Source organism: Carettochelys insculpta, chromosome 23 (assembly GCF_033958435.1).
Source record: "Carettochelys insculpta isolate YL-2023 chromosome 23, ASM3395843v1, whole genome shotgun sequence".
NCBI lineage: Eukaryota > Metazoa > Chordata > Testudines > Carettochelyidae > Carettochelys > Carettochelys insculpta.
Genome location: NC_134159.1, coordinates 7,541,711 through 7,562,443, shown reverse-complemented (window position 1 = coordinate 7,562,443; position 20,733 = coordinate 7,541,711). Strand labels below are relative to the sequence as shown.

At 43.4% G+C, this 20,733-nt stretch overlaps 1 protein-coding gene across 1 annotated transcript in view; it reads right to left on the bottom strand.

The window, feature by feature from the left end:
* PEX14 (peroxisomal biogenesis factor 14) overlaps positions 1 to 20,733 on the bottom strand; it is a 119,017-nt gene that overhangs the window by 39,278 nt on the left and 59,006 nt on the right. The gene's annotated exons all lie outside the window — the stretch shown is intronic.

Genomic DNA, 20,733 nt, shown 5'->3' with positions numbered 1-20,733 from the left:
AGGAGGGATAGCTGAAGTAAAAGCTTCTAGTAGCAAGTCATACATTTCAGGGACCCAAATTAGATTAGATAAAACACCAGAAATTGCGTGTAGGGAACAATCATGGAAGAGGAGGAAGTGGTTTGATTACGTGATGTCATTGAAGAGATCTTATCTATTTCAAAATTCTGTGAGGCTGCCAGATGCAATATCGAGGCCTCCACAGAGTTTGAATTCAGCACCTTCAAACCAACAAATTGCTCACTTGGCTTTGCTGGAGATCAGACAAAACTAGGATGATAAAGGCAGGACACCCAGCAGCATCAGAATCAGAGACAAATGAGGTACGATCAGTAGTTCTCATGGTCTTAGCACAACAATGCACAACATTTTGTCCCTAAGTATAGTCATATTTCTATGTCATTTCTATATGCAAAAACAGACAGGGACCTGTCTCTCAGTTAGCTCCTAACAAGGAGGAACTTGTCTATTAGACCTGTGGTTCCCAACCTTTTCATTAGTGCAGATCCCCAAATACCACCCACCAAACCATTCATGGACACCGCCCCCCATCAAAGCCAATTCTAGCTGTCATGTACACTTCATTAAATGAAAATGGAAGCCACAACAGATTTTCAGACAGCAATTAATAACATTATTGGAAGATATTTAATTTTAAAATAATTATTGTAACTTAGCAATTTGTTTAAAACTTATTTTCTATGATCATTTTTATTTATCTTTTACAGTTTTCATGAATCCCCAGCAATAACCTCAGACCCCAGGTTGGGAATCACCATATTAGACATATTAAGCCTTTTTAGGTAGTGGTAAAACTAGCAAACAAGACAGAAGCGAGCTATACCCCTGTGTAGCCTATATTGATATTTAGCCAGAGGGAGAATCTAACAGGGATGACATAGATGGTGCTTGGCCTGCCATGCAGGCAGACGACTGGACTTGATGACCTCTTGAGGACCCTTCCAGTTCTAATATCCTATGATTCTATTCTATGATTTCCATATCTTTTGTATGTTTATTCTTAGGTCTCTTGACTATAGCTTGTCATTCCTATCATCAGAAATTTGATAATGGAATCACTGTGGGGCAAGCAAGGGGAGAAGTTTCTGCCCACTACGGATAGGTTTCATTCAGCATGGAAGGGAGACTATATTTGGCTAAGCTGGACACAAAAGTCACAGCAAAGGGACGTGAGGCAGCCCAGGTCATTCCCTGTGCGTAACTGACTCAAAGAAGTGATGGCCTGAGCCTGCCACATGCAGAGCCAAGAGTTTCAAGATAACAAATGATGTTAAACACAGCTCCGCACGGAGGTTAGGGGAGTCCATGGCAGGAAGCCAGTTCTGAAGTAGAGTAATTTACCAAGAATGGAAGATGATCGAGTCTAGATATTCTCAGGAATATTCGCTTGAGGGAGAGCATGTAAATCCATCCCCTAAAAAGCCCAGATAATGGAGTAGGCTAGATGCGAACCAAATAGCCTAATGCTCTCATAATACAAATATTCGCTACCAACTCCTTGGAATTCACTACTACTATACCTCCTTGGAATCAGGAGTCTGTATTCATAGAAATGGATACCTGATGCACCTAGCAGCTAATTCCAGTGCCAAAACATTAACTTGCATATGGTGGTTTGTAAGTCCATGCACATGGACAGCTGGGAAGTCACATGGTGCTGGCTCCTCCTCCCTCCTCATTATTTTCTCTGTATTACAGTAGTGCCCAGAGGCCCCATCAGACATCAGAAGAGCAGTGAACCAGAAAGTATGCAATGGGGAGACAGTGAACAGATTATCAAGGAAGCAGGTATCTGGACAACATATGAAGGGAGCTGGAATAAGAGGAAAGGGTAGCTAGTGATTGGGTAGCATGTTCAGGAATCAAAGAGCTACAACATACATTCAGGAGAGAAGGGAACCCGACAGCAAACAGGTACGTATATGGAGAGAGCAGTGGAGACGAAGGACTCCAATGATTTGCATATCCACCTGCTTTTTCTTGTTATTTACTAAAAGTATAAATTCTTTGGTGCAGGGAATCTTGTTCCGTGCCTGGAAAAAAACAGGCACAACAGGGCCTCAGTCCATCAACGGTTATCCTTGATGTTATCGCAATACAAAGGATACATAACAACAATGCATGGGAGAGGAAGACGACATTAAGATCAGATAATGACACAGCATGATCAGTTGGTTGGTTGGATTTTTTTTTCCAGGCAAAAAGGTAATTGCATTAAACACAATGAAATTACAGCAATATTTTCCTACCCTTACTTTTTCTGGTAAGCAATTGCTGTAATTGTCACAGGGATGCTGTGTGACTGAAATGAGATTGGAAGACAGTCCACAAAACCTGTTCTTTGCTAAAGTGGGGCCCACATTAAGAACTCATGTTCTAAAGTATCCAGGAGGAAAGGGCAATTAATTCTTGCTATGTATGGCTCACTTCTCTGGCATGTGGATAATTTTTAGTCCACAGAGCATACATATTAACTACCTGTAATATCAATGGGTGTGGATAACCCTCACCAAATCTTATGTTAGAAAAGTTAACTATAGAAAGCTGTGTGGCTGCCAATCTTAACAAGAAACAGAAAGGTTGGAAAAAGTTCATAAAGTTCCTAAGCACAAAATAAATATCCACCCTTAAGTAAATCCTTAAAAGATATTTAATAGCAGACAATGATTAGAATCGTACTGATGTTTGGCTGATGTACAATCTGATACAGCTTTTTTCAGGGTGGGACAGGAGAAAATATCAGCCTTTGGGGCTATGGAGAGAAAAGTTTGAGTGTCTCTTTCAAAATCAAGAAACACAAAAAAAAGCAATCAAGTTAGAATCAAAATATTAAATGATGTTTTCAACTCATATGAGTTGACCCACAACAGACAGTTGCAGTTTAAGGCACAATTTGCCATGCTGATCCCTTCAGGACTTAGGCTGTTGGATTAACATAACTACAAAGTTCTAGCACAGAAGAAGATGGGGCACTCTGGAGGCCTTGCCCTGCAGGAGGTAGCAGGAGACTCAAATAGCTCCATTGCTATTGCAAGGGAGCTCCAGCATAAGTAAAAACTCAAGTGGTTCCTGGACTGAGGTGTCGGATGCTCAATGGCCAACTCCGAAGACTTCCTCTTTGCATGGTGGCTTGCTTCCAACACTGAAAACTGAAGGCACTGGCCTCCAACAGTTATGGCTACAAGAATTATTGGCCATATACAGACCTTTCTTCAAAGTTCCCAAGGATGCCCAAATTAACTAGAAGAGGAAAAATTTTTAATGGTAGAGAGAAGCATCATTTTATAGAGTGACTGGTTTGGTTAACTCTCAATCAGGATTCCTTTGCTGGAAAGTGGTTCTGGAGTTCACTATTCAAGTGTCCGCAAACTTCATAAATGTCTATAAAAAGTCCAGTTTCTCATATGAATTTAACTACTTAAACCACAAGGAACAGCATCTCTCGAAAAACTTGGAATTAATTTGGATCAGAAAATTCATGTTGACTTGGGGGACTGGAAGACTAGTATGAAATTCCAGACCCTGAAATCTAAGTCTTCAGAGTAATAACTCTCACAGAAATATTAGAGATGTCTTCCTAGAATCATTTAACATCTGTGATATAGCAGAATCTACTATATATTTTAGTGAGTTTGTGGGCCTGTGTGGTTATCTGAGAGTCTGGTTGTTCAAGAACTCCTTCTAAAGGGTAACAGCTAGGACCACCAAACTTTGTATGCAGCTTCCTCTTTTCATAACTTAAAGCATGCTGAGGATTTGGTTGTGCCAGGACACTGGCATGTGTGTGGAATAGGATTACTTCCCGTCACAAGGAAAGGGAGGTGTGTGAGAGCACTGACAGCTATACTCATGAATGACAACCCGGGCACAGCAAGCACAGGGGACTGTTATACTCACAAATAACCACAAGAGGGCAGCATGGCCCCTGCCACCTTGGTCTGCTCTAGGGAGCAGCTGCCAGCCAGCAGCACAGCCCCCTGCCGCTCCAGCCTGCTATGTGGAGCAGCTGCTGGCTGTTATGCAGACCCTACTGCCCCAGGGAAGCAGATGCTGACCAGGCCACATTCCTGCACTTTGCTCCAGGGTTCTTCCCTGGGGAATAGCTGGTGGGCAGCATGCATGGCCCTCCTGCCCCAGCTGGCCCTTAGGAGAAGTCACGGGCAGGTCACGTGGCCCCTGCCACCCCTGGACCTGGGCAACACTAGGTATGTTTCTAATTTCTGCATAAAAGAATGAGCAATCTTGTCTTCAGTTGCCATTTCTAGTTCTTTATTTTACTCTAGAATTTCTGATGGTGCCTCAGGCAAGGGCATCTGGCATATTTTACACAGTGGCTATGAGGGAATACTCTACAGCCTAAGATTGACTGGAATGCATTTGCCTTGATGTTACCAACCGCCTCTGTTACTATTAATATTTTAAACTTCACAAATGAACCAAATAAACAAATCAGCCTCATCTAATGCCGAGAATAAAAAATACAGAATGGTGTAACTGGTGACCCTTTTAAAGGGTGCAACAGGTAATGAGATGCACCCAAGGCACACAGTCACATACAATACTGCCATGGGTTTTAAAGCCCTCCTTACATCAGGAGCTTTTTCTATGATGGGAGTAAGCACAATTACTTACTACTGCCCCTGGAATCCAGGAACTAGAGAGTTCTAAATCCTTCTCTATCACAGACTCCCTCTATGCCTCATGCAAGTCACCTCATCTTTCTGCCTCAATCTTCCCAGATATAATACGGGTATAATGATGTATACATGTGTACTTCATTAGTGTGTTGAAGGGATTAACTTGATAAGGACAAATCCAACTAAGTGGTAGGTATTATTATGGCATGTTTGATTTGTATCGTCCTTAAAGTGAGAGACATGTCAATATATTAATCTGAAGAGGTGTGGCAGTCAGTATTCATTACAGATTACAAATCGCCCCTCTTCCCTATCCCCCTCCCCCCACTTTTTTTTTTTTGGTTTAGATACATCTTTTAAATGCCCTTAAAACAATGTTTGTTGAATGTTAGTACAAAGCTAGCCACCTGTAAAATTAAAGGCTGATGGTGCCAATAAAAGTGCTGAAATAGGTAATGCCACTTTGTTATTTTAAAATTATAATATCTACTTGCCCTTCACAATTCTGTTGGTTACCTTGTGTGCATTTAGAAAACAACCATCTATCTTCATCACACAGGACACTGATCTCAGGTAAGAAATCGTACCAGATGAACTTTAAAGAAACAAAATTTTGTATTTTGGCCACATGTACTTAGTTGTAATAAAGGAGAAGGGAAGACAGAAAATACAGAGGACACGTAAATCTAATGGAAAATGTTCAATTGAGTCACAAGAGTATTTTTTTTTCCAGCATGATACTTCAGCACTTTTCCAACTCATCAGACTTCTACAGAAAACTAAAGAAGCCTGCACGAAAAGCCCAAAAGACGAATCACACTAACAATAGTAAAAATAACTCAGCAGTGGAAAATACTATGGAGACCACACATATGCACACAGTGTACTGGAGTGGTAAGATATAAGAGGAGTTTCATCATTCCTCTCTCTGGGCGTACGCAAAACATGATTCTCTAGGGTTACAACTGCCATGCCAAATATACCTCCAGAGTTTTCATACTTGTGTAATAAGAAGTCTTAATGTTTTATTAGAATCAGGTTTCTGTGGTGAACACTCAATTGTGACTAAGATTTGCTTTCCATGAATGGTGGCTGTTTTCCTCCAGTGAACTCATTGCCTGGAATCTTTGCAGAAAACGAACAAAAGAAAGGTTAGAACAGCATCAAAGTAAATTCACTTAAAAACTGGCACGAATATTGAGGAACAGTTGTATGTTACTGAGAATATATACTAGACTGGATGATATGGCAGCTGGAGATTTTCCAATATCCTTTCACACTGTGTGAGGGCAGGTCTTGAAGTTTTGGTGTCTGGAAACACTCTCCAGATGAATGAAACATCTTTAACATACAATGGGGGGAATGAGAAGAGGCAGACAGACCCTAGATGGCACTAAACAGGAAATATCCCACTTAACCAGGGCCAAAACACTAACAAACATTCTCTCTTGGTACAGAGGGGTGCACAAATGGCTTCCCCGTTATCTGCACAGAGCTGGACTCACTGATAAAAGGAGCAGGAAGGACACGCTTTGGTGATCCCTGTCATTCTGTATCAATCTGCAAGCTACAACTTCCACGTGTAGGAATGATGCCAGGCACGGGTGGACCACTCTCTGTTGCAGGGTGAGGTGCTGTTTGATGTGATGTTTAAATGGCAAACCTCAATGCAGTTGCTTCAACCTTGTTCCCTTGGGATTCCTACCTCCACGTTCTTGAGTGCCAAGTCCAATGACCGGATAGAACAACTTACCCTTTACAGTCACTGCAGTATATGAAATTCATCAGAATGACTCCATTCACTTCTTCCCCCCATTTTCTCCCTGATTTGCTTTAGCAGTTCCTCTTATCTGTCCCAGGCGGCCTGGCATGAAGCAAGTTTTGCCTTTATGATGCAATAGCTGGGACCAGGTGAAGCCCTGACTCTTCTGATAACTTAAACCAACAGGCAACAGCTACTTGTGTTCTTATTGACAGCACACATGTACTAGTAGATACCAACCTCCAGAGTATTTTCTGTAAACACATAGCTGCCACCCCCTTCTCTCCCCAGCTCCTAACGCATGCACACACTCCGCTGAACTCACACCTCACAAACAAATTATTTAACTGCTCCATTCCCCAAGGAATACAGTGATCATTTCAAATGCAGCTCTCTGCTCGCCTCTCATATACACGCAACAGCCTGATAGGTTAAATGCTGCCATTTAATTACTGTAATGGAAGCTGCTATTTTTTGGTTCCTCTAAACTCCTCTCTCGCTCTTTTTAAACACATTCAGAGTCATCTTTTAAACATGTATTCTATATTTCTGGGTTTAACAGCTGCACGCGCCTGGTTACTGTCGGAGTGGGAGCAGGGATATCCTTTACTTAACATGTGAAAAAATGGTCTTTTAAATATCATAAAAAAACAAAACGAAACAAAGAGAGGGATTGGGGAAAATGTACCAGAAAGTGGCAAATGCCAAGCACTGTAGAGACAGCCTGCCCTTTCATCTACTTACATGATTCAGTTTGGACTGTGGTGAATACAACTACAAACGAAGCTGGGGCCTGCAGAAGGAATATATAAAAAGAATCTGAGAAATGATGCTGTCCCAATACCATCAATTTGATTTATACTGGCACCTTCACACAACACAGTGGTCAAAGTTCAGGACTGGGAGCCAGGAATCCTCAATTCTCATTCCTGCTCTGGGACAATGACTCCTTCTTAATCTCTGTATCTCAGTTTCTTCATGTGTAAAAATTGGGATGATAATACTTTTCTCTCCCCTTACTTCCCAGCAGTGTCCAGAAGAGGGGCAGATAAGATATGGCCCAGAGGCCAGATCTGGCCCATGACTTGGGGGAGAGCTTTGCATGCTTATTTTGGATTGAAACCAGCCAATGGGAGCTGAGAGAGTTTGCTTGGGGGCAAGGAGTGTGTGTGTGCAGCATAGTTCTCAGCGCTGACTGACTGGAAACCTGCCAATAGAAGGTGACAGATTTCGCTGAGGTGGGAGCAGCATGCAAAGTCTCCCCCATAGTGCAGAGAGTTTGGTAGTCTGCGGCTGTTGGCAGTGCTGCTAAGGTAAGCACCTCCCAGTCACAGCCTGCCTCTGGCACCGCACTCCAACTCCCTTCCAAATCCTGCACCCTGTCCTATATTTCTTCCCTAGCCCAGAATCCTCTCCTGGACCCATATCCCTTCCCAGATCCTGCACTCCAATCCTCTGCACCATGTCACCACCCAAACCCTGTGCACCCTCTTTCCCCACCCCTGCCCCAGGTCACAACTCCCTCTCAGACCCCACACCCTATTATGAACCCAACAGGTCCAACATCCCCTGCAGGTCCAGGGGCAAGGTGTTGGAGGGGGGGCACTCTGTGCCTTCAGAAAGGTCAGAGTGTCAAGCAGAAGGGGTGGGCCTGAGAGCAGTCAGCCCTTAGCACCATCCAGAACAGGGTGCTGTGTCCTCCGGCCCCCACCTCCAGCCCTCAGAGCTGCATGGAGTGGCACTTTCACAATGTTTCAAGTGGGCCCAGGGCTCCGGCTCCTGTCACTGTTGTAGTAACACTGGCAATGGCTGGGAGCTCCAGGCCCAGGTGCAACTGCCCCCTTTGCCGCCTCTCTGTCAGCAGGCCTGCCTGCACCCAGACCCCCACCTCGGGCTCCCCTCTGCACCCAGCTTCTGTCCCAGATCCCACAGCCCCTCCACAGAAAAATGTGGCCCTAGATCACTTACCGAAACGTTGGAGTTCCTCCCCACTCATCAAAAATTATTGCCCACACCTGACCCAGGGGATTAACACTTGCAAAATACTTTAAAAATGAAAAGGGCTCACTAGATAAGGAAATACCACCAGAAAGGAGCATAGAAAATAAAGCTTTGCTTCCACACAGTGTGTTCTGAGGATTAGCTAATGTTTGTTCAATGTCTAAATCACTTTCAAAGTTCAGGGTATAAATTTGTTAACATCCTGGACATATTGCAAAGTATTTTTTTCCTTCAGGAAGTCAGGGAGGAGGCTGAGGGATTATTATAGTTTATTACTGAGGAGGAGCATAATTGTGATATTATGAGAATATGTCAATAATGATTTGTGGATTTTATTCTTTGTCGTGTGTGGTAATTAGAAAGTGCTTAGTCGCAAACTGAAGGCATTTTAAAATCAAAATTAATGTTTTACATATTCTCTTGCCTTAACATTCCTAGAAAATACCTGCGCTACACCTGTCTTATACTTGAGCTGCCTCCTAAATATGAAGTGTTTCCATGGCACTACAGATTTCTGCCAACAAGAAAGATTTAGATATGTCATTTGTTCAGTGGCCTGTGAGCCATAGTACTATATCTAATCTCTTTGTGCAGGGACGCAGCCCAGCCTCCCCGTGGAGTGAGGCCACCTACTGGCACCCCTCCCCACCCGTCCATGGAATCTCAAAGGTGAGGTAGGGCAGCAGAGGCAAAGACAAATTTAATTTTGTTTATCACCATAAAAAGGGACATTTCCACATGGACAGCAAGGACATGAATATCATGTGTATGCAGGGGCAGAGGGGGAATTATAAACGCATTTTTGGCGAAATTCAATAAAGCTGATTCCACTGCATAAGGTCAGCAATTTGCTTTAAAAATGATATGATTGCAACTTTTAATATAACCCATGTATTTGCTACAAGATGTTCTAGAAGATTGTGTAATGTAACCATCTGACTGCTCCACAGGAGCAGAGATCACCCCACTTACCCTTTATTGTCTTGATAACAGCAATGCACATTTGCACAATATGAGAAAGTCAACAGCTTTTGCTTAGAAGAGTCTCAAATTTAAAGGAGAATAAATTCTCCTCTCTCATCCTATGGCCAGGGCGTCCATTCTGGGCTAAGATCCCTCAGGAAGAGCTGGAATGAACAAACTCAAGGTTTCATTCCCCTATAATACCAAGGAGAGTCCTTCCCCAGCTTAAAATTAGGGTGGAAGTGGTGCAGAGTAGAAAAGAATAATGTGATTATAGCAACATGGGCGCTCAGCCCCTTGATACTACAACAGATGTGGTTTATTACACAATACAACCCACAGACTAATTTAATATGAAGATTTAATACATGTTCCCCGGCTCCCAGCTTCCTGCCCAGGACAGGGCAGCTCCCACGTGTGTAGGATGGGTTTCAATAGAAGAGCAACATGGAATGTCATAGATTATATTCCTCATGCATGGTCAAGGGGAGAGGGCTGTTCCCCCAGAACTGAGAAAGTTGATTCACGAGTGGGCTACAGACTGAAATCCCCTGGGCTGGGCGGCCATGGAAACTGAACACTTTCCACCTGAAAACACATTTTTATACAAGCATGCACCAATCTCTTTGACTGTCTGAAGGTGAAGGTTGCTTCAAAGGTCAGAGCTCCAAGGCTAAATCAGGAGTGCACGCAATCTTTTCGTGCTTTAGCATTCTGTCAAACTTCCCCTGCCCTCTACATCCAATGAAGGTAATTTCTCTGTCTCTCTGAAGGTGCGATTCTTGCCATCATGTGCAACTCCAGTAATCACACATTGCAGAATGCACACTTTTCTAGAAACTCTGACCTACGGATCCCAGATCCCTCCACAAATGTGAATGGGTTAAAGCTCAAAATGCCTGTGGTGCTGAAGTAATTTTTCTTATCCTCCTTACTGAGATGAGGAAACTGAGACTTGGTGAGATGAGTTTACTTGCCCCAGATCATGCAAGAAGTCTGTGTCAGTCATAAGAATAGAACTTGGATCTCCTGACACCTGATAGTTAACCATCACTTAATACCAGCCTACCTCTAGCTCCTCTGTATTGATTTTCTCATACAAGAATATCCACAGTTCAATTTGTTAAACACATACATCAAAAGATGATTCTCCTAACAACATGCAGTTAGAAGATCTAGCTTTGTTCCCTCTTTCCAGAATCATTAATACTAAAGACTCAAGGCTCAGAATTTAGCTGACTATTTGATCCAGAATGGAATCCATCTCACTCGATCATAGTACTTATTAGCTCAGCAGTGCTAACAGGAAGGAAACAATGCAAATATAACTCAAAAAACACACAGGAAGAAAAAGAAGCTAATTCTGCACCCACTTTTAATCACTTGTACATTATATAGTTATTGTCAGATAGCCAAAATAAAAGTCCCTATTAAAACAGTAACATTCCATTTATTTGTTAAAATAAAGTCTACATCTGGAATATACACAGTGTCCTAGGCACTGTCTGTGTGTGTTCTGGGCACTGTATAAATTTACTCTAATTTACCAATACTTTGCGAAGAACAAACACACAACACAGGTGCTGATGGATCCCACTCCACTGAAAAAATGCTGTATTTTCTGGACAAGTGAGATGGGAGAAATGGGAATTTTGCCTGATTCTTTATTCACTATACTGTAAATGGAATCAGCTTTCTTCTTCTGCGGAATGAACATCTAAACGGTTCAAGAATGCTACAGGGTGAGCCTGAAGTAAGAGAGAAGCTATTACCACTAATGTGCCTTGTACCCTCTGTTATTGAACAAATAAATGAGCATTTAGAAGATGTTAAATTTGTGAGTCTCTCTCCCTCAATGGATTCTTTTGCAACATCATTAAAACATCAAGCAAGAGTCTCGTGCAGTGCTCTTTCCAGAGCCTTGCACAGAAACCAGAGAAAAAGTCACAGCAATTTTCATCTTTTCAAAATGAAACTGCAAAGCACTTAACTCCATTGGAAAAGTTACTTAAAGGATCATGCTGCCAGTTTTGGTGGGCCCTAAGTTTGCCTCGACTTTCTTCCTTGTCTGTCTTTCTGCAGGTCTACGTGGGGGTTCCCCTACATTAGCAAATGCTGCAGTTCAAAGCCTGCAGTCTAGCACTCATGAGCAACCCTGCAAGCAAGAACAGCGTGCGTGCTGCCCTGTTCCTGAGAGCAAGTCTACAGAAAACAAACAACTGGGTCCTTATTCACTTGTAGGAAGAAATTCTGTAAAAAAGCGTTTCAGTTTCATGTAGCACTGGTCAAAAATTTTCCAAACAACATGTTACAATTAGAAATGGAAACATTTCCCAGGAGAATCTCAATCTCACTGATGTTTTCAATAAGCCATTATCTACATATTTTGTTTCGATATCAAAATGTTCTGTTTCAGTTTTATCATTTTGACTTTTATATTATACTAGCAGTGCCCGTCCCATTGTGGCAGGGTCGACTGGCACTGTGGCAGGAGGGGGGTAAGGGTGACTGGTGGGTGTGCGGAGGCCCTGCTGGGAGGCCCTAGTTTGAGTACTGGCCTGCTAAACCTGGGATTGTGAGTTCAATCCTTGAGGAGGCCATTTAGGGATTGGGACAAATAGATGTCAGGGATGGTGCTTGGTCCTGCCAAGAGGGCAGGGGACTGGACTAGATGACCTCCCAAGGTCCCTTCCAGTTCTAGGAGATGTGTATCTCAATTATATGTTATATCCAGCGTTGAGAGCAGCCAGCAAGTTCCTAGTTTGGTAAGCTGGCCAGTCTGGTCCCCACAGCGCACTGGCAGAGGAGGGATCTTTCAGGAGGGAGGGGGTAACCAGCAAAGAATGCACAGGCCGGGCAAGACTTACTTGCAATGGCTCCATGGGGACAAGCTGAGGGTGGTGGAAGAAGAGAGTGTGCGTGGCCAGGCTTTATACTGTCTCCGAGCAGCTGCACCCTGACCGTACTCTGCACTGGCTGTGGACCAGACACCGCCAGCCTCCTGCTCTGCTAGTGGCCCACAGCGGCTGGAACTTATGGTCCCTGCTGCTGGCTGGGAAGGAGGGGTGAACCCAGGTGACATATGGTGCCTGGGCAGCCAACCAGCTCAGGAAGGAGCCTGGGGAAAAGCAGGGAACAGGGCTTTTCTGGGTGCTGCATACCGGAGCCCCCACAGGAGACTGGTAGGAGCTCCAGGCGTTGTGCCCTCTCCTTCCCCCCCATGTTCCCCCCAACATTGCTCAATAGGGTTCCTCCACCTGCCCCTCTGGGTGGCTGTCCCTGCACCCATCCTGCCACAAGCACCAGTCACCCCTGCCCTCTCTCCAGCCACAGGTACTATTCATCCCTGTCCCAGCCTCCTGCCACAGGCACCAAGGCTTCAAGGAATGGTGTGTGAGGAGATGGGCTGGTGGTGTGCTGGGAAGGGCTGGAGCAATGGGAGGAGCTGGGGCTGAGGAGGGAGGAAGCATAGAGGTGTAGTGGGAAGAGAGGGAAGGGGGAGGGGCTATGGGGGCTGCAGTTGGGCGAGGGTGTTCTGGGGGATAGTCACATTGACTGCAGTGGGACGTGTGAATAGATGGGCTGGTGGCAAGCCGGGGGGAGCAGGACCTGCAGTTGGGGGGCAGTGGAAGGGGCTGGGGGAGGGAGCACAGAGGTAGCACGAAGAGGGAAAGAGGGAGGGGCTGCAGGGGCTGCAGCCGTGGGGGTGGGGAATGTTCACACAGTGGGACAGATGGACACCTCTCCATTTATATGAGGGCCCAGCATACTGGCCCCTATCTTTCTTCCAAATCTTGGAGGAAGTGGAGAGGAGGATTTTATATCCCTCATCCTAAAAGCTCCGCCTTTCCCCGAAAGCTTGCAAGACCCAATGAATAACCACATCTATTCAACTCCCAAAGGTATCCTAACACTTGATCGTTTGGTGAGCTTTGCTGGTCCTGCTGATGAACATTTCCTCTTGGCACAAAGCTGAGAAAATCTGTAGAGTTCATGACAAGTTCGGATAACACAAGCGGTGGGAAAATTGATGGGGCAAGAGTCACCATGATGAATAGGCTGGCACAAAACAGCAAATGACAGATACGTACATGCAAGACTGGCAGGATAGGGAGACATCTCGTCTTAGCAGATGGATGGAGATTCTCAATCACTTTCAGGAAAAAAAATTAAACTAATGACATAGAACTGTGGTCCTAATCTCCAGCTTATTAATGCATTTGTACTACTGGGTCATAAGTAACCTGCAGCAGGAATCTTCTCTGTATATGGTGAACATTAACATAATTGGGCAAATATTTTCGTAGCGCCAAGAACAGATGTGACTGCAGATAACTTGGATTCAAGTGGGAACTGTTGTAAGTTTGCTAGTGCTGAAAAGTTCATTTTCTCAGTCTTCATTCTCTTGCTTCCCCCAAGTTCCTAGGGACCCCATATGATATCACAAGATTAACACGGTCATGTTGGCTCAATAAATGGTAGTGAGCTCTTCAAAGACCACAAGCATACTGAAGGAAGGGGTGTTGGGTGCTCTTTTCTCAAACTTAGCAATGAGCCAAAACTCCAGAATAGTGTAAAAGGATACTGGGTGGTGCCTGTCATGAGACATACAACAAACAACCTGACTCTGTGTGGTCACTGAAGATGCCAAGTTGTCTTTCAACTATCTTAGCAAATGTTTAACTCAGGTAACTGTGTTCTCCATCCCTCTGCAAGATCACTTGGATACATTATTCTTCACTTCCTGTCCTAAACTCCTGAAATAGTATTAAACAGCTGCTGCAGTCTACCTTCAAGGTAGCTCCATTTCAAAGGCAGGTGAAGTGATCTCACAACAACCCTTTTATATTTCTCAAAAGGATGCTGAGCATCCGAATCACTTGATGGGTGTAATATACCCCAAGAGCTTCAGGTGAAATGCACTACAGAAATGTAGACAATTATTTGATTTGCAAATATTCTGTTTCCACAGGAAAGTGCCATTTAACCTCTCTTCAGCACAGACATTTTATCTGTCTACAAAGGGTTTTAACCTAACTGAGTGGCTGTTCCAAACTTCTGAATCACTGTCTGGAGTAAGCATCTTTCCCGTTTGGCCCATTCCACTCAGTTCTTTTTCTTCAGTTGCATTGTTTGCATAATATACTGAGAATTATGCAATTGCAAAACAAACTAAAGTTACTAACAGCCACATTTTCAGCTGCGGCCTCTAGCTTTCAATGACTTTTTGGTTTTTGATTATACTAATACACACACCCTCAGTGTATTATCCAATCTACCTGTGTGATGCAGGACAAGCAACCACTAGTACAATCAGCTACATGCACAGAAGCAGGCACAGAAAAACAAAGAATGTCTGAAAATCTGTCCCTTAAAGCCTTGGCTATATTTCTTGTCCCCCTCCTCCTAAACAGATATCCTGCTAAGCTAGAAGAGAATGACGAGGTCAGTCTGAATCTATGACTCCCCTCTACACATACCTGAGTCAAATCAAGGCGAGATCTACATTAGATCTTAAAAGTCAATTGTAGATATGCAATTCTGACTATGCACTTTCCACAATCAACTTACCTGGTCATCCTAACTAAGGGAGACTGACAAGACAGTTTCTCCCATTGACATCTCTTTCTCCTAGTGAGATTGAGGAGCACAGGGGTCAACTGTTGACCCCAGATAGTTCAATTTCACACTTCCCCACTAGATGACGAAATCAAACTCCGGAAGATCAACCCTGACCAGGTCGATTTTCCAGGTAGTGAAGACATACCCTAAGTCTGTCTTCAGAAGCTGGAGGAGAAGACCTCCACAATCCTTCTGGGATGGGTGGGTCTCGGCAGCGTATTACTAACTGGATATTTTTGCATGAGCTGTCACTGGACTCTGATGACTTGCACTGCGTTTTGTGTTCAAAGAAAAGCTTTGTAAAACTGTTCAAGCTTCACTGAGACATGTTAAAGAATTAATTACAAAGTAAAGCTGAACGAGAAAATTAATTTTAGAAACACAAGTTACTTTTCTTTTCCTCCCTTTTCTGGAGTGGGGGAGGAAAGGCTGTTACTTTCATTTTCGCTCTGGGGGCAGAAGCTGGGAGCTGTCCAGTCAATAACCTGGCCATCAGAACAAGGTTTGTAATTAAAAGGTCAGTGACCCTGAAAGCTAGGGCCTCACTCTCAGGGCTTCTCAGTAATGATGCGCTATTAAATTAAGACTTATGAAATCAATGCTAAAAAAGCTTTCATGGTAACAAGATTTCATTCAAGGACATGCAAACTGCCTCATGAAATGGACTTAAATTATAAAAAGGAAAGTAATAAAAGAGAGTTAAATTGAAATCTGTAGAAGAATTTACTCCCTTTAAAACACTTCAGCCGCAGGCTGTGACCCCCTCCTCTCCCATCCTTAAGGCGATCCACCAGGGTTTTCTGCAGTGGTTTGTCTCCAGCAAAGAGGCTGTTCAGTTGCTGGTAGGGGTTCAACTTCCAGGAATGCAGTTGATTGAAGGGAGGAAGAGAAAGGAGCTGATTTTTGACAGTAGACTCTTAAATTCACTACTTTTGGTTCCTGAAGAGTAAATAGGTTGGACACTTTTTTGGGATGGGGCATTTAAAACTCTACAATTTATGCACTGTCTCTTTACCAGTAGCTTGAAAAACCTCACCTCTAGCTGTCTGCTATGCTCCAGTCTCACAAGCACCTCCCACGTCTGTCATCTTTACTTGAACTGCACTGCAAAAGCTGCATGGGAACTACAGGCCACAGAGCTGTGGAAAAACTTCTGTATTAACTTGCTTGCTACAAGCCGAGGTAATGAAACAGATTAATAGACCCAATGTGTGAAGGACAAAGCTTTCCAACAACCTCCTGCTCTTCTCACCAAATAGAAGTTTGACTCCATTGAGATGCAGGTGTACATGAACATACAAAGCACCAATGAAGGTAATAAGTTTTCTAAAGAGAGTTTCTGATCCCACAAATATCTGGATTTACTCTTCCCCGGTGTAATTCAACTTATAAAGTCCTCATCACGGTAGCACCTAAACACCTCACAATCTTTACTGAATTTATCCTTATTTCCAGTGAGGCAGGACAGTACGATGACTGTCACTTTACAAATGGGGAACAGCAGCTAAGTAATTTGTCCAAGGTCACACAAGAAGTCTATGACTGAGCAGGGATTTGGACAGAGGCTCCCAAGTCACAGGCTAGCACTCAAGCCACTCAACCATCATTCCTCCACAGTCACGTTACAGATTCAGAACACAATTCTAGCCCATATGAGTGACTAGATGGGTAGTTGAGCAGCACAGAACATCTTGAGCCACAACAGCTCAACAGACGCATTTCCACCAGGGTTTAAACCCCACATGCTGTTTATTTACTCCTCAGGCGCCACTGATTCTCTGTGGTAGTGTGTCATCCGCAGAATCAGCTACTTGGACAAAAAACAAACACAGCCTTTTTTTTTTTTTCCCTTTCAGATACTCTGAAGGGAAACAGCTGCTTTTCCCCTTCATCTGAAGAAGTTCACAATAAAAAGGAGGAAATGTCATAAATTACACAAAATGCCAGTGTAGCTTCAAAGAAAATGATAAATGATTCTAATAACATCATGTTTCTCATTAACGTCTCTGTATTCAGAAAGTTTTAAAGTGTTCAAGACGATGCAGAAATTTCATTGAACTTTCTGAAGGATTTTAAATCCAGGACACTTTTCTCCCATCCTCCATCATCATCATCATGAGGCTTATTATCCCAAGTCTGTAATATATGACCCCCAAACTCTTAACTGGATAGAAATAGGGGCAGCTTCTCTTCATTACCCCTGAACTGCTGTTTTATATGAAAACAAACCTAATCCAGCTGATGACTCCAAAGTAACCTTCATTTCCCACTGACCTGGGGGAATCACAATTTCTATAGTAAATAATGTTTAAAAAAAGAGGATTTGCTTTTTCAGGAGAGAGATATTTATTCTAAAAAGCCAAGATTATAATTCACAACACTGTTTCACTGCAAGTCTCAGATGTGAAGTTTCCTAAGCAAAGCTGAGAGTGCACTACAACTTGAACCTCTCCAGTATGGCACCTTTGGGACCTGACTGGTCCCGAATGAGAGAACTTGCCCAACTACGGGAGGTCAATATTGTCTAGCAACATTACCAACATTGCCACTGCTTACTGGGCTCTTAGAAGACATTTAGAGGTAAATTACAGCTAAATAACAGCCCATAACACTGAGAGGCAGGACTGGTGGCTAGAAACAAACTTTATGGGATCATGGGAAACTTGGCCACACCCATAAGTGGTCCTCTCGCTAAGCAAAATCATGCCAGATTACAGATGTTGCCAGATGACAGAGTTCCAGACTACAGAGGTTCAACCTGAACCGGGTTTTATTAGCTCTACGTTTCCTACAGCCATTCCTGCTAGAACAGATTGCAACTAGGGCAGCTGAGATTCCCCACAGTAAGAGTATCTACCTCTTTCCTTACAGCTCTCCAAAAGCTGGTAATCCTATCACATTTTCTGCAGCAAATTGCTGGAAGAAGCTAAAGCCAAACCAACTGCAAAATTGTAGAGGAATGACACTTCTGTATTATTCCTTATGAATATACGAACAAAGTTATTTTTGACATGGCATTTGGAGAAATGTTTCTAGAGGATATGATAAAACTGATATGCTGATATATGATATAATACATAATGGAAGAATGTTGTCTGGGGGCTGGAACAGGGGACTGCCAGACAGGACTTCTGGGTTCTAGTCTTAACTCCGTCACTTCCTTGTTGCATACTCTTGGGGTTGGCAGCTTACCTTCTCTGGGTATGTCTACACTGCAATAAACCTCCCCATGTCTGGTCCACGTCAGCTCACAGGGCTCAGGTTGTAAGAGTGTAAAACTGCACTGTCTATGTTTGGGCATAGGCTGAATCACAGGCTCTGGGACTGCTGCCAAGTGGTGTCGGTGGCCTGCAATATAGGGGAAGTCAACAAAATGGTCTGATGGTTCTTTCTGGCCTACATCTCCATGATTATCGAAGTCACGAGATCCTCAGTGAAACATGCTGTATACTTGCACAGTAAGTACTAATGAATACACAGACAGGATTTTTTTCTCAGAGGATAAGTCTTAAAATATCCACACCAGGAAGTCCTGGTAGAATAAGCTTTACTAGAATTCAGGACAACCACTGGAAAGTTACTTGGAACACCAATGGATAGATCTCAGGGTGTAACTGGAGCTGAATACTCACCCATGCTAATTTTCCTTCATATGCCCAGGATTGAACAAGTCGCATCTAGGGTTAGGAAAGAATTTTCCTGCCCTTAAGAGCACAACTGGCATGATGCACCCACATGGCTCTTTCCTCTGGAGCATCAAGCAAAGGTAACATTATATGACCAAGTGGGCAGATCCCATATGGTCAGGTTCCCAATGACTCGTGGGTGTGGGCATTGCTGAACTCAGTTCCTTTCTTTCTCCTACTAAGTTTCCATCTGAGCAATTAGCACAAAGGGGAGGGAGGGAATTAAACACAGGAACAAACAGTTCTACTGAACAGTATCTCCTCTTTGATAATTATTAGCCAAGTAATTCACAAGAAGTATTAGTTGGGCCACAGTGTCTCTCTGCCTCCTTCTACTCACCCCTCCTCTTCTCCCAGTCAGGGATTTATTAAAATTAAACAGATTAGATGGAGCTCCTGATACTAAAAACTGCTCAGCGAAGCCTGCGGTGGGGAAGTGCAGAGCAAACACCAGAGACATTTGTCTCTAAATTGCTCTAAATACCTTCTGCAAATGAAATTCTAACCCAGCTAAGTTGAGAGAGAAAATGAGGAATAACTGGTCATTGTCAGCAGAGAAGAAGATCAGGCCGTTATAATATTGCACAATATACTGGGGGCTAAGACTCTCTCGGCAACAATAGATTTTGTATCAGGTTACCCCGGGTAATCAGCACGGCTTTTAGGCTCAGCTTTCTCCTGCTTCATTGCTTCGGTGATAGAGCTAAAATCCCCAAGCTTTTATGATTAATTACTCCCCATAGGTCCACATATTTCAAGGAAAAAACTCACAGAGTGACCAACAAGCTCAAAATTTTGCCATACTAGCAAATCTAATGCCATCCCGAAGTCAGAACAGGGAAAGCAATGCACTTAGCAGAGTTGCATTCCCTTGCTGGCCTGTTTTGTAATTCATACTAGGGCCAGTGGGGAAAAGACCATATTCCAAATGATGTACCTACATAGTACTCTTGATGGCAAAGCTGGTAGAACACAACCCTTGCCATTTAATCCTCAGCACTTTTTGCCCCAAGATGAGAAGGGGGTACTTGTAAGAAAATTATCTAATGCCATCAGATCCCATGGATTCTACTAAGCAATTCATTTTTCCAATCTGGACAATATGGTTCTGGGGTTTTCTTACGTTTCATACCTCAAAGTCTTTGGCTAAAGAATTCAAATTGCACTGTAATACTCACAACATTAATGTAAAAATGGTTCCCCATCCTCTCCAGTTTTGGAGTTCACACTTCCATGCCCACCTCAGCACTTACACCACCTTTTCTAACTTTGTGAAGAATGAAATTCACTCCAGGGAATGAGCCTCTTTATTGTGTAAGTCCCATGCTAAGGATTTAAGTGATGTGAAGGGTTCTTGACTGGGCAATCTGCACTAGAACAATCACCACCTGAAATCTGCTAGAAAATTTCTAAACTGTTGTCTTAAAACTTCGACAGAAAAAAACAAACAAACCCCAGAGTTAGCTCATTTATAAACAGAAGAAAAAATTATCAGGCTGTGACCTAAGCAGATTCCACTGGCTTAAGATGACATTGGATTTGTCAAGATCCACCCTGCTCCTGATATGGAAAGGGCTATTCATGGTCATTTCAGGCTGAAAGTCAGACTGACCCCAGGGTTGATCTTAACCGGACCTTGTTTACTCTTACCACCTCTCTCTTCCTTCATTCCTCTCTCAGACTGTCTTCCGAAGCAGCTGACCTTCCAACTACAGCCAGTCAATCTAATGCCAATGCCATTACAGAATTAGAATTGAGCATCTAGCCTGTAACTCCAAATTGTCCTATCCTCAAGTCTGGAGATCTCTACTGGTAGCTCACCCTAAAGTTCCCAAAATGTCTTTCATAATCCATTCTGAAATGTTGTGTGTAGTGCCAATATTACTGTTGACTTTCAGGGAGGAAAATGAAGCTGCCTTGACCCAACACCCTAAAACTTTCCTGGGAGAAAAGATCTTCTCTGCCCTCAGTACCTAATTTTCCACAGTAATAGCTGCTGGCCTACATTCCACCTCCCAGACCTCCTCACGAATGCTAAGAA